At 57.4% G+C, this 12,866-nt stretch overlaps 1 protein-coding gene across 2 annotated transcripts in view; it reads left to right on the top strand.

Annotated features, from left to right (window-relative positions):
* The first annotated feature begins 1,349 nt into the window (after nt 1-1,349).
* LZTS3 (leucine zipper tumor suppressor family member 3) overlaps nt 1,350-12,866 on the top strand; it is a 46,630-nt gene continuing 35,113 nt past the window's right edge. The window contains exon 1 of one of the 2 annotated variants that reach the window (XM_039550527.1): nt 1,350-1,552. The gene's annotated coding sequence lies outside the window, so the exon portion shown is untranslated. The remainder of the gene's footprint in view (nt 1,553-12,866) is intronic. The other variant, XM_039550525.1, reaches the window with a different exon arrangement.

Here is a 12,866-nt window from a genome sequence, read left to right as displayed (position 1 = left end):
CCCCCGGAGCGCTGTCAGCAACAACCTGTGCAGGGAGAGACTCACAGCCTGCACTTCTGGGGGAGCAGCTGAGGGCCTGTCCAGCACTATTAGCAGCGATAATTAATTTCCTGCCCTGCCATTTCACTGGAAAGCTGCAGAATTAAGTGGCAGCAATTCCTACCTCTTTCCTCCCTCCTGGGACTGCTGACAGATGAGCAGGAGGGTTGTGGCCTCCATTTATCCATGGAAAGGCCAAGGGGAGAAGCAGAGCCCCATGGTGTGTGTTGCAGGACCTAAACTTGCTGCAGCAAACCCAGTGAAGCTGGGGTGAAGCTGGGAGCAGGGAAATGTGCCACCAAGCTCCCTCCCCACGGACAGCACCATGAGCTTTCCCTTTTGCTTTCCCTTTTCCTTTTCTTTTTCCTTTCCCTTTTCCTTTTCCCTTTTCCTTTCCTTTTTCCCTTTCCTTTTTCTTTTCCTTTTCCCTTTTCCCTTTCCTTTTTCTTTTCCTTTTCCCTTTTCCCTTTTCCTTTCCCTTTTCCCTTTTCTTTTCCCTTTACGTTTCCCTTTTCCTTCTGGCACCTCTCACTGCTCCTTGGAGAAGACAACTCTGTGCAATGTCACAGTCAGGAGCTGCCCTGCCTTCAGCTGGAATCCTTGGCCATTAGGATGTTCCTTTTTCAGCTCATCTGTGTAAGAGGCAGTTTGGGGAGTTGCCCTCCCCCCCATCCGTGCAAGCTCAGTCCTTGGATTCTCCGTGGGATGGGAAAAGTTGTTTCATCCCCCACATTGACTTTACATCCCCATCCCACCCCCACTGGGGACCCCCAGGGGTTCAGGCTGAGTCCCCTCCCCCCCCCCCCCCCCAAAGGCTCTGCTCCTGGAGATGGGGGGAAATAGGGAGCAAAATGGGATTTTCTTGGTGGATACAGGCAGACAGACTTGGCTTCCACCCCCCGGCCTTGTCTGTCGCCCCGGGGCTGCCCATGCCCTCAAACCCCAGCCGTGCCCCACGTGAGACACGCCCTGCCCCACTGCCTGGGGCAATGTCGGGGCTCAGCTTTATTTGGGGGCTCCTTTTTGGGGGGCAGGAGGGTGATGAGACACTTCGAGGCTGTGGGGAACAGAGCCAGGGCACCACCAGACCCCAAACACCCCCTGTCCCGGGGCCCTGGGGAGGAAGGCGACAAGGCGAGGGGGGGCCCATGCAGCATCCCAGCATCCCCATCCAGGTCCACGGGGACAGAGCCCTGTCCTGGGGGGGTGGCGAGGGAAGAGTTAAAGGGAAGGCGAGCAGATCCTCCTCCATCCTCCCGGTCCTCGCTGTTAGGCTGCTGCTGTGACAGGGGGTGGGGTCGGGGCTGGCCGCCGTTTGCCGCAAGAAGGGGGGGGAAACGTGGCTGCGAATGTGTGTGTGTGTGTTGGTGACACAGGACAAAATGAGATGAGACCCCTCGGACGGGAGCGGCCGCCCGGCTGCGATCCCTGAGCCCTGCCCGAGCCCTGCCCGCTCCTGCGCATCCCGCGATCGCTGCCGGGCACCGGCGCAGCCCCAGCATCCCCGCCAAGAGTAAGGCTCGGGGTGGGAAGCGACTGGGAGGAACTGGGAAGCGGTGCTGGGAGAGAAGGGGGAGGTGGGATGGGGTGGGGGGTGACGGGGGGGGGTCTCTTGGGGGTGGAGAGATGTGGGGTGCACAGAGAGCGAGGTGGGGGACCTGATGCTGGAGCTTCGCTCCCCTGAAGCACCCACCCAGATGTAATTTGGGGGGGGGGAGGGGAGGATTTTGGGGAGGGGGTGGGGTGGAGGATGGGCCGCCAGCGCCGATTTCGGGTGTGATGGAGGGGAGGGAGCCGTGTTTGTGCCTAAAGTCGCAGCTGCCTGGATTTGGCCCCGCGGGGCCATTGGGATGTGACAGCACCCAAAAATAGAGTACGAGGCGGGGAGGAGCGGCGGGGGGGCAGACCTGTGTGCCAGTGCCAGGGCCAGGTTATTCCCCCTCGTCACCTTTTCCTCATCTTCTTCTATTTATTTCTTTATTTCTTTGGCAGTGATGTCAGGGAGGGGAGCGGTGGCTGAGGGCTGGGGGTTGGATTCACGGCGAGGAGGTTGCTGGCGGCCGAGTGATTAACGTGCAGTTGCTGGGAATTATGTCATCTGCCTCGGTGCTGGGTGGCCCTCGCCCAGCAGCGGCGGTGGGGAGGGAGGGAGGACGTGGGGGGACGTCATGACATGGGGCTCCCCGCCTGGGGCTTCACCCCAGGAGGCGCCGATGCCTCCCCGGCTTTGCCAGGACTTGGGTACCCAGCGTTCCTCCCCACCTCGACCAGGGGATCCCCGCTTGGGACATCACCCGAGGGGGCAGCGGCTTTGCAAGGATCGGGTGTTCCCCCGCGCCCATCGCGGCCCCCAAGCCGTGGGTGCACGCCCACCCCACTGCCCGCTGTTCCTGGGGGTCCCAGCTCCACGGGCTGCATCCCCAGCAGCAGAGGAGCGGGTTGTTGCTCCTCCCGACGGCTCAGCCCGCTCGCTGGCCCGGCAGCCGGGCTTGGAGCAGGAGGAGCGGTGGAGCAGGCGGAGCGGGCGCTGCGATGAAGGGAGGGTGAAGGTGGGCATCCCCTCCGCCAGCTCCCCGGGAGGGAGCGGGGCTGGAGCTGCTGCACTGCAGCACAGAGCCCCATCCGGGGCTGTAGGTGTGCCCGGGGGGAGCAGGGACCCCCTCTGTCGCCCCGTCCCCTCCTCGGAGCCGAGGCGAGAGCCTGGGAACCTGTGGCTGCCAGCAGCCCCCCAGGCCAGATGGTCTCTGCTCCAGAGGAGGGTGTTGGGATGCTGGACGCTCCACACCCTCCTGGGCATCCCCCTGGGCATTCTCTGAGTTCCTCCTCAGCATCCCCCTGATCATCCCCTTGAACATCCCCGAGCACTCCCCGAGCACCCCCGAGCATCCCCCCCCAAGCATTCCCTGAGCACCCCCTGAGCATCCCAATGCTCTTCCCCACGTGGGGAGCTGGGGAAGGAGGACAAGGCCTGCCAGTGAGCCAGGCACGGACCGTGCTGCACATCAACAACCTCTTCCCTTTGCTCCACACCCCGTGAATGCCCGTACAGCTCCGTGCACCACGGACTGGGAGAGGAGCAGGCAGCTGCCAGCAGGAAGGCTGCAGGGAGATGTGCAGTGGAGGTAGGAAGGGCGGGCACAGCTGTAGCGGGGAATTTTATGGCATTTTCTGCCCCACAGCACAGTCCACGGGAGGGGGGCGGAATGCCAGCAGCCTCCTGGATTCCAGCTGGGAGCCAGCGGCTGCAGTCCCAGCCGGGGGATGCCACTTGCCCCGCGGGATAACCTTTGGCAACTCCCTCAGCTCTCCGCGCTCTGCTTCCAACACCCTCCAGCGCATCCTTCATCCTCAAAACTGCTCCGGCGGCGGATTGTGCCAGCACGGAGCCCTCCAGGGAGGAGCTGGCACTACCAGGGAGCGCAAGGCACCCCCAGTTTGGGGCAGGCAGGGCTGGGAGGCTGCTCCATCCCGCGCCGTTCGCTCGGCCGTGCCCTCTCCGGGCGGGCTCCGTGCGCCGGGGTTTGTTTATGTGTGGCCCCGGTTGGAGCGGCGATCTGCCGTGGCTAAATATAGCAGCGATGCTGTCATCCGAGTTCAGCCTGGCTGGGGAATTTATTTTCTGCAAAGGCTGGGAGGCGAACGGGCGAAAACAGGCGTGGAAATACCGGAGTGGTGTGATTCCCTGTCTGCGGTGTCCGGGCTCACGCAAGGGGAGCGGGCACCTTGTCCCGAGTGCCGGCCTTGTGATGGCAGCGGGGAAGAGGAGGAGTGTGTGGAGAGGCTGAAATTGTCCCCGTCGGCTCCCCGGGGCAGGGGTGGGCATTTAAAAAGCGGCTCAAGTGCCTGTGTGGCTTCATGTCTGCTTCCAGGGAAGAGATTCCTTCCTCCTCAAACTCTTCCTTGCTGGGTCACCGGGCTGGTGTCCCAAGGGATCAACTCCCAGCCCTCTCAGATCCAAAAAGAGCAGGGAGAGAAGCATCTGAAGGTCCAGCATCTGGCTGTAGATGTCTGGGAGAGAGCAGCAGCTTGTCCTACAAGAGGCGGGATTGGGAGAGCCCCCCCTTCCCTGGGGGCTGCAGCATCAGCCCCGGGCATCCCCTGCTGCTTCCATCACAGGGGCATCTCCATGATAAGGGCACCTTTGGTCACCCATCCCGAGGAAAAACAGGAAAAGAGGAAGGTCCCCTGACTTGCAAAAAAACCCCCAGGCAGATGGGGAGGGTGTTTGCCACATGCACTGTGAAAACCACGTTGCATCAGCAGTCGGAGGCACTCGCTGTGTGATAACTCCATGTGGATGGAGCAGGAATGTGGATAAACTGGCTGCAAAAAAGTTTCTGGAGGGAGTTTTATCCCGACAGGGAAGGCTAAGAGTTAAGAGGGTGTTGCTGGAGCTGTTGAAGGGCTTAAAATCTGCTTTCTCCCGAAGAGGAACTGAGCCATGCCTGGGGCTGTCAGAGAAATCCAGCAAACAAAGGGTGAAACAAGATTTCTTGTTTCCCTTCACAGAGGATCTTTCCCATTAGTCATTCCCGTCACAGGAGCTGGCAAACACGGTTATTATTTGAGGGATCTGAAAGTGAAATGGAGGCACAAGGCCAGGAGCCCAGACATCCCTGTCCTCGGGATTGGGGAGCAGGCAGGGACCCCCCAACCCCTCTGGCTCCCCCACACCTCTGCTCCGTGGGCAAAGCCTTTGTCCTCCGTGCTGGGCCACTGGATCCATCCTCTGGATCTGGTCTAGGGAGTGACATCCCTGGTCCCTTCCAACCCAAACCATTCCAGGAGCCCACGATTCCTGCAGGACATGGTGCCACCAGGAGCCATAGGTAGGATGGGATGCTCCATGCTGGAGGTGGTGGTGGTGGACCAAGCACCTGAGATCCTGCAATAATCCTGGTGGTTCCCTAAAGCAGCCAGAACTCCTCTCTTCCATCACCCCACAGCCCCAGGCACAACTCTGGGGGGAAGGGGCAGGCTGAGCCCCACCATGGGGGGCAAAAAGGTCCATGGAGTTCCCTAAACAGCAAGGAAAGCAAACAGAACTGCTAAGGCAGCTATCAGGAAACTGGGATGGCTCACGCCTTGCGATCCAGGTTTGGCTGGAGCCAAGAGCTCTCCTGGCAGGGAAAGTCCCCTTGAGTTGTGCAGGAGCTGCAGGAGTTCCTGCAAGGCTGCAAGGCTGGGAATCAGGCTCCCAGGGATTTTGGCTGAGTTTCCATCTCACAAAACTGGGGGGTTTTGCCATGAAGATGTGGGTCCTGTTGGCTTTGTCTGGTTCCTGAGTCAGAAGGATGAGTTTTGTCTGAGCCCAGCATGAGCCTCTCTTTCCTTCAGGGCCAAATCCTGATCCTGTGGCAGCAAGATGCTCCAGAGCCAGCAGGATGCTCCAGGTTTAGACAGGTATAATCCCAGAATGCCAGAATCGTTCAGGTTGGAAAACACCTCCGGGGTCACTGAGTACCAACCTTTGGCCAAACAGCACCACCCACTGCCCCAACTAAACCAGCGTGCCACGTCCAGTCATTCCTTGGGTAATTCCAGGGATTGTGACTCCACCACCACCCTGGACAGCCCATTCCAATGCCTGACCACCCTTTCCATGAAGAAATTCCTCCTGATCTCCAACCTGAGGCTCCCCTGGCCCAGCCTGAGGCCGTTCCCTCTCCTCCTGTCCCTGTTCCCTGGGAGCAGAGCCCGACCCCCCCCCGGCTGCCCCCTCCTGTCAGGGACTTGTGCAGAGTCACAAGGTCCCCCCTGAGCCTCCTTTGCTCCAGGCTCAGCCCCTTTCCCAGCTCCCTCAGCCTCTCCTGGTGCTCCAGCCCCTTCCCCAGCTCCGTTCCTTTCCCTGGACACGCTCCAGCCCCTCAGAGTCTTTCTGTGAGGGGCTCAGAGCTGCCCTCAGCACTGGAGGTGCCCCAGCCGTGCCAGCACAGGGGACGGGCACTGCCCTGGCCCTGCTGCCACCCCAGTGCTGGCACAAGCCAGATGCCACCGGCCTCTTGCCCACCTGGGCACACATGGCCTCATGTCCAGCCACTGCTGACCAGCACCTCCAGGTCCTTTTGCACCAATGGGCGATGGAGCCCGTTCCCTTTGCAGGGAGCCCGGGAAAAAGGCAATCAGATCATTAACACATGCTGCTCTTCACACAACCAACCTCACAAATATTTATCAGCTGCAGAAACACACGGGCTCGGAAGTTGCCAAGTAACATAACAAGAGGCGCTTTTAAATAAATATCTGCGAGTCTGCGGGTGACGAATTAACCAAATCCCTTGGTATGTGGCCCAAAGATATGTTTTCCTCTGGAAGCCCAGGACCAGTAATAAAAATAATGATCCAAGCCAGGAATGAAAACCTGGGATAAGCAGTGACTGACTGGCTGTCCAGCACTGGAAGAAGTTGGTTCCCTGCTGGGAAGGTCTGTGGAGTGATGCCCAACAGATCCATGCCTGCCAGGGACAAGTCGGGAGCTGGATGGGATGGGGCGGTTATTTTGCAGGGAAGGTGAGAACGAGCCCAGTGCACCAGGCTGGGTCTCATCCTGCAGCCACGACCCTCTCCTAAACACCCACAGGACTGATCTTCTCTGTAGGCTCAGGATTTCAAGGTACCTTGGTGTTGTAAACCCTGGTTCTCCATGTTCCCTCCAGCCCTGAGAAGGTCCATTGGATCTCTTCCTCTTCTATCCAGGTGGATATGTCCCATAAATCCAGCAGGAATATTGCTTCCCCCAGCCTGCCCAGGTGTGTTCTGCACTCCCCAGGTAGCCAGGGTTTCCCTGTTGCTAAATCCTATTAAATCTTTGTTGTGAGGTCAGTTTGGAGGCTTTGGGGATTGTTAGGGGGGTCAGTGCTGCCACAGGAGACCAGGTGGGTTTGCAGATGAATGGAGATCTCTTCTCACCCAGTTCCTTCTTCCATGGGGAAACTCTGGCTTGTGGGGCTGGGATTTCATAGAATCATGGAATGGTCTGGATTGGGAGGGACCTTAAAACCATCTCATTCCACCCCCTGCCATGTGCAGGGACATCGTCCACTATCCCAGGCTGCTCCAAGCCCCGTCCAACCTGGCCTTGGACACTTCCAGGGATCCAGGGGCAGCCACAGCTTCTCTGGGCACCCTGTGCCAGGGCCTCCCCACCCTCACAGCCAGGAATTCTTTCCTAATAGCCCATCTAAGTCCCTCTCCAGCTCTCTTGGAGCCCCTTTAGGCAGTGGAAGGTGCTGGAAGGTCTCCCTGGAGCCGTCTCTTCTCCAGCTCTCCCAGGCTGTCATCTCATTTGGTGGAGATGTTCCCATACAAACCCACCATATCCCCACCATCACCAGAGGGCTTGGCCTGAGGGCTTTGCAAGCAGGTTGTCATTTTGGGGCCATTTTGGGGTCATTTCGGGGCCATTTGGGGGTTCTTGCCTGAACAAAAACATGAGGAGAGACAACCTGGACACAGGGCCGGTTGGCAAAGTCAACTGGAAGAGTGGTTTTGGGGGGACGGACACTGCCCAGTGCCAGCAGTGAGGCCCAGGTGAGGGGATCAGAGGACACCGACTGGCCAAGGTGATGGTGGTGGGTGCTGCCCAGAGCGGCTGCAGATGCCCCATCCCTGGAAAAGCTGGAATGTGGGAGCTCCTCCCCATGCTCCCAGCCATGGCAGAGCCCCCAGGCACGCGCTGGAGATGATGCACGAGGGGAGGTCGGAGCTTTTATTAGCCCAGCTGCTGGAGCTGGAAAGAACAGCCCAGCTTTCGGGCACAGGAGCTCCTCTCCTTGTCCCCGCTTTCTAATTATATCAGCTGATCTAGCACAGGCTCCTTCCACTCCCCATGGGCCGCTGCCTTCATTACAGCCCCAGCTCTGCCCTTGGCAAGCACTTGGAGGAGCAGCCAAGCCATCCCACCGGAGATGTTGGGATGGCAGGACCGGCTGTGTCACCTCAGACGTCTCCCTGCAGCGCGGTCTCTGCCTCCAGCACTGCCAGGAATGGCAAGGGGATGAGGGACAGGGGACAGGGATGTGTTGGTGTTTGCTTTGGCCAGGCTGTGCTCCTCAAGGTGTCTCAGAGACACCAGGGTGGAAAGGAGAGGATGAAAACATTCCCCCAAAATCATCAGGGGTGCTGGGATGAGATGGGCAGAGCTGCATCCCCACAGGCCCCTGCACCCCATGGCTCTCCTGCCCAGGGGAGGGGATCCCTGGTAGTCCCTGCCCAGGGGAGGGGGGCTCTGCAAAGACCAGCACCTGTTCCTGGCTCAAATCTCTCCCTCCTCCAACAAACACCTCTCTCAAAAAGTCTCTGCTAGGAAAATCCACATCTCCACCCGGTGCAGCTCAGCAAGGACAGCAACACCCATCTCCAGGAGCGGGCTGAGCACAGCCCATAATGCTCATGCCAGGCTCAGGGAGACCCTGGTGTTCTCCCAGCTCCTCCAGTAATGTGAATAATAAATCCCTGCTGCCGAGCTGCTGCCTGCCAGCCACTGCACAGCAGGAGTTTGCTCCGCTCCTTCCTCCTGCCTGCCCCACTCTTCCTCCCTCCCGGTGCTTTTCCAAGCCCCAAGGCTTGACTTCTTTGGGATCAGGGTGTCCCCAACGTGAAGGAGTGGTTTTAGTGCTGTTGAGTCCCAAGTGGAAAGTTTTTAATCTGTTTTGTTCCCTGCTACTGGCACTTGGTGCCGTCCTCAGCACGTTCCTGAGCCTCAGTTTCCCTCTGCCGGGCTGCACTGCAGCCTCCCAAGGGACTGTTTGGAATGGGAGCTAATCTGGGGACTGGGATGAGGTATTTCAAAACCTGATCTTGTGGTTAAAGTGGTGAATGTGCCACCTGCACGTGTTTGGGGTGGGTAATCCCCCTTCGTGTTTTCCAGCAAAGCCCAAACTCATCTCCTGCAGCTCAGGAGAGCTTTGGGACCAGCCAAACCAACCCAGGGCCTGTTGACATTCCTCAGTGCCAGCCAAGAGCTTTGCCTTCCCCTCCACGCTCTCAGGGGCCCAAATTAGCTTTTAATAATAACATTTCATATCTAAAAAAAAAAAAAATCCCCGGGCAAACAATCCGGCCTTGGCGCCCGCCGGGACAGCAAACACTCCCCGAGGGGCACCAGGTGTGGTGCATTCCTGATAGCTGGGAAAGAAAGGAGGGATTATTTCCCTCTCCCTGCAATGTGCTGGGAGGGCAGGAGCGGCCAGCCCGGCTCCGGGCAGGGCTGCGTTGTGCCCAGCACCGAGGGAGGTGGGTACGTGGCTGTGGGAAGAGGTCCCTCAGCCAAGCCCCGAGGTCCAGAGCTGATTAATGGTGGCATTTCTTTTGTTCCACACGTTTCCTCGTGGCGGAGGTGCGGGATTTCAGGCGATAAAAGGGATCTGTTTGTTTTAAAAACAAGTCCTGCAAGTCATCCCTGGGCAGCCACCCTGTGCCCTGAATGCCCACGTTCCTGGCACAGCTATCCCAGCATTGTGGATGCATCCACCACTCAGAGGTTATTCCTCCAAGCTGGAAAACCTGATTTTTCCCTCTTTAATGAAGTTTCCCATCGATCTGTTGATGTCTTTCCCTCTCATCCTTAGAAGGGAAGTTGAGGACAGGTGGGACGTGGTGTTACAGCCCCAACCCCAGCTTTGACCGGGACAGAAGCCAGGGAAAACCCTTTCCTTCAGCTCTCCACCCCTGGCTTCGGAGTGCAAAGCAATTTTGCACCCCTCCGGGGTTTAAAAGGCAGCCAGAGATTTGGGTTGCCGGATAATGTTTCTCTGGGCCAGCTGCTGTGATAAAACCACGGCATCTGTCCGCTCCTGAGCCGGGCAGCCGAACTCCTGCCCGAATTCCAGCGCGAGATGAGGGCGGCATCCCTGCGCTCCGAGGGACAGCGCGGGGTAGGTGACACCCGCAGCCCCCGGCACATCCCAGCGGGAGCCGCGTCTCCCTTTCCTGCCCCACCGCAGGAGTGAAGAATCCCTTCATTTCCTTCGGCCGCTTATCCTCCGAGGATCGCCCCGGGGGCGAGCGACAAAAACACCCTTTAAATCCATCACAGCGGGCTTAGGGGAGGATTAGCAGATGTCTCTGCAGGCTTTACACCAGGCTGCGGCTCCCGGTGTCCCACCCTCGTGGCCCCAGCCAGCTTCAGGCTTGCGTTCCCAGAGGGAGAAGCGATGGAGCCAGCCTGCCTCTAATTCCCGTCGGGAGATCGCTGCATCCCAGGCAAGCCCAAGCTGGCAACTCGCTTCCAAAAGTGGCAATCGGTTTTCGCCGGAGAGCTGGTTCCGATGGGTGTCCTGGGGCCGGGAGCAGAGAGCTCTTCCCGGGCTGTCTCAGCCTGGAATTTTCCGGGAGGGAGAACCTCCCACCCCTGCGCCCTCACCTTTGGGGGATGCCCTACAGAGGAGCCCGGATAATTCCCCAAAGAAGAGCTGACTTCTCCCTCTCACCCCTGCCTGGCTGGTGGGAATCATCCCTCTCCATCATCCCTTTTGTGTTTACAAGCAATTACCTGGATCACTTTCCATTCTCGACGCTTTCCCTCCCTAATTTGTCTCAGCGACGGGGTTTTTTCCCCCTTAATTTCCCTCCTACCCCCCCCACATCCCTTTTACCTCTCCTCAATTCCCACCCCCGAGGGCTTTTTGACCGCCAGGACTCTCAGGATGGCTTTCCTCCAGCACACACAAGCTTGCATAATAGCTGTTGACACCGTAACTTCATTTGAATCGATCTTGTTTGCTAATTAGCTGATTGCAGTAATTGGCATGAATTACCTTGGGGGATTCTGCCTCCCTGGGGGTGGCCAGTGGCCGGCGTGTCCCACATAGGAGGTGGGAATGGCAGCAGTGAGGTGGTTCCTGCTCCAGGGACACCTCTCGCAGGTGTCCCGGTGACTCGTGGAGGTGCAGAGGAGTTTCCAGTGGGGAACCGCAGCCTGGTGCAGGGAATTTTAACTCCTGGAGTGCCTCAGAGCCACCAAAATGTCCAGAGTAGCTATTACAGAACCTAAAAGGGGTTAAAGTCTCTGTTTATGGGGCAAAGGGACGTGACTCTTCGCTCTACCTCAAAACGCAACTGGAGATGACTCAAACACTGGGTTAAAGATAAACCAAGTGAAGCAGCTTTTCTCAGAGGTCATAATTCCCTTCCGAAAATTCCCTGCCAAAAATTCATGGAGGATGGAACAGAACAGCATTAGACTGAGTGAGGAGGGAGCAGGCAGTGTCGGGGAGAGTGTCCTCTGATGGCAGCATCAATCTTTTGGGGGATCCAAAGACAGCTTTGGGTGGGAGGCATCCCTGAAAAGCTCTGAGGCTCGGGGGAAATGGGGCGGGATCAGTGAGATTCTCCTCTTCCCAGACTCTTTTTATCTAAGCACCAGCTGCACAGGGAGGAGGGAGCCCGGGAGGACCATCCCTGTCCCAGTCCCTCGGGATCCAGTCAGGATCCAACACTCCCCATCGTGAACTTCCATGACAAGAAAAGAGGGACAGCAAGGGCAGGCAGTGAGTGATAGGACACAGGGAATGGCTTCAAACTGCCAGAGGGAAGATTTACCTGAAATATTGGGAAGAAATCCTTCCCTGTGAGGGTGGGGAGGGGCTGGCACAGGGTGCCCAGAGAAGCTGTGGCTGCCCCTGAATCCCTGGGAGTGCCCAAGGCCAGGCTGGACAGGGTTTGGAGCACCCTGGGATAGGGGAAGGTGTCCCTGGGGTGAAACTGGATGACCTCTAAGGTCCCTTCCCACCCAAACCATTCCATGTTTCTGTGATAACTCATTTTTTAACCAGAATAACCACAACACCCCCAAACCAAAGCTCCTCACATGGGCACATTTCCATCTGTGGTGCTGCCGGGGTCACTTGATACAAACCTGCCCCCGGTGAGGCTGAAGGAGTCTGTGAAACGCTGTTTTGTATGAGCCATCTATTTATATTGACAGCTTCCCACGCTCCATCCCTCTAATCCTGCATCCCTTTCTGCCAGCCTAAGATGCATCTTTCCAGCTCTTCCTTCCCCCCTTTTTTTTTTTAATATTGCCCTGTAATTATCATCTTTCCACTCTTCTGGGATCTGAGAGAAATCCCAGGACTTCTTAGAGAGGATGAGCAGCAGCCCATACCTCTCCTCGTCCTGCTTCCACGGGACTCTTGGGAGCAAATTAATCTGAACCCGCTGTTTAAAAATGTTTATCCTCAGGCCATGCCATTTAGTGTCTTCCTGGGTTACTAATGGACTAGAAAGCACTTTGTTGTCCCTGTGCAATATGAGAACATCAGCCTGCTTTTCCCAAAGCCAGAACAGAAATTATTGAGCTTTTGTTTTTCCCCTCCTCCGTTGTTATCAGTGATTTTCTGATCTCCAGCTTGAGGACAGGCCATGCTGCTGCAGTTATGTCACTGCTCTTAATTTTGTAAAATCGAATTAAAAGTCGCTTCCTCTGTGTTGCCTGTGAACCTCCAGGAGAGACCTGATGTGGCCAATTGCAAACTGAATTGTGGAGTAAATTCCATAACTTTATTGAGCCAGAATGCCAACAACTTTTTGTCCTGGGAGACACTGTTGGTTCTGAAGTATTCTGGGTGGAAAAGAGGGAGCCCAAATGAAAGCTGAGGTCTCTAAGATCCTTTGGTGGGTCAGGAGGCCGCATCATTAACCAGAGCTTTTATTCTTTATTTTTAGACGATGTAAACACACAAGAAGCAGCTGGATCCATCTGTGGGGTCCACAGGGATTTTGTGGTGACTTTTATCAGCTGCAGCAGAGGGGTGAAGACCCCTGGGAAGGGTCTGGGTCAGACTGGCCAGGATGGAGCTGGCCAGGGCATGGATATCCCATTTTCC

The sequence above is a fragment of the Corvus cornix genome, chromosome 4 (assembly GCF_000738735.6).
Source record: "Corvus cornix cornix isolate S_Up_H32 chromosome 4, ASM73873v5, whole genome shotgun sequence".
Classification (NCBI taxonomy): Eukaryota; Metazoa; Chordata; class Aves; order Passeriformes; family Corvidae; genus Corvus; species Corvus cornix.
This window is presented reverse-complemented; position numbering and strand designations above follow the sequence as displayed.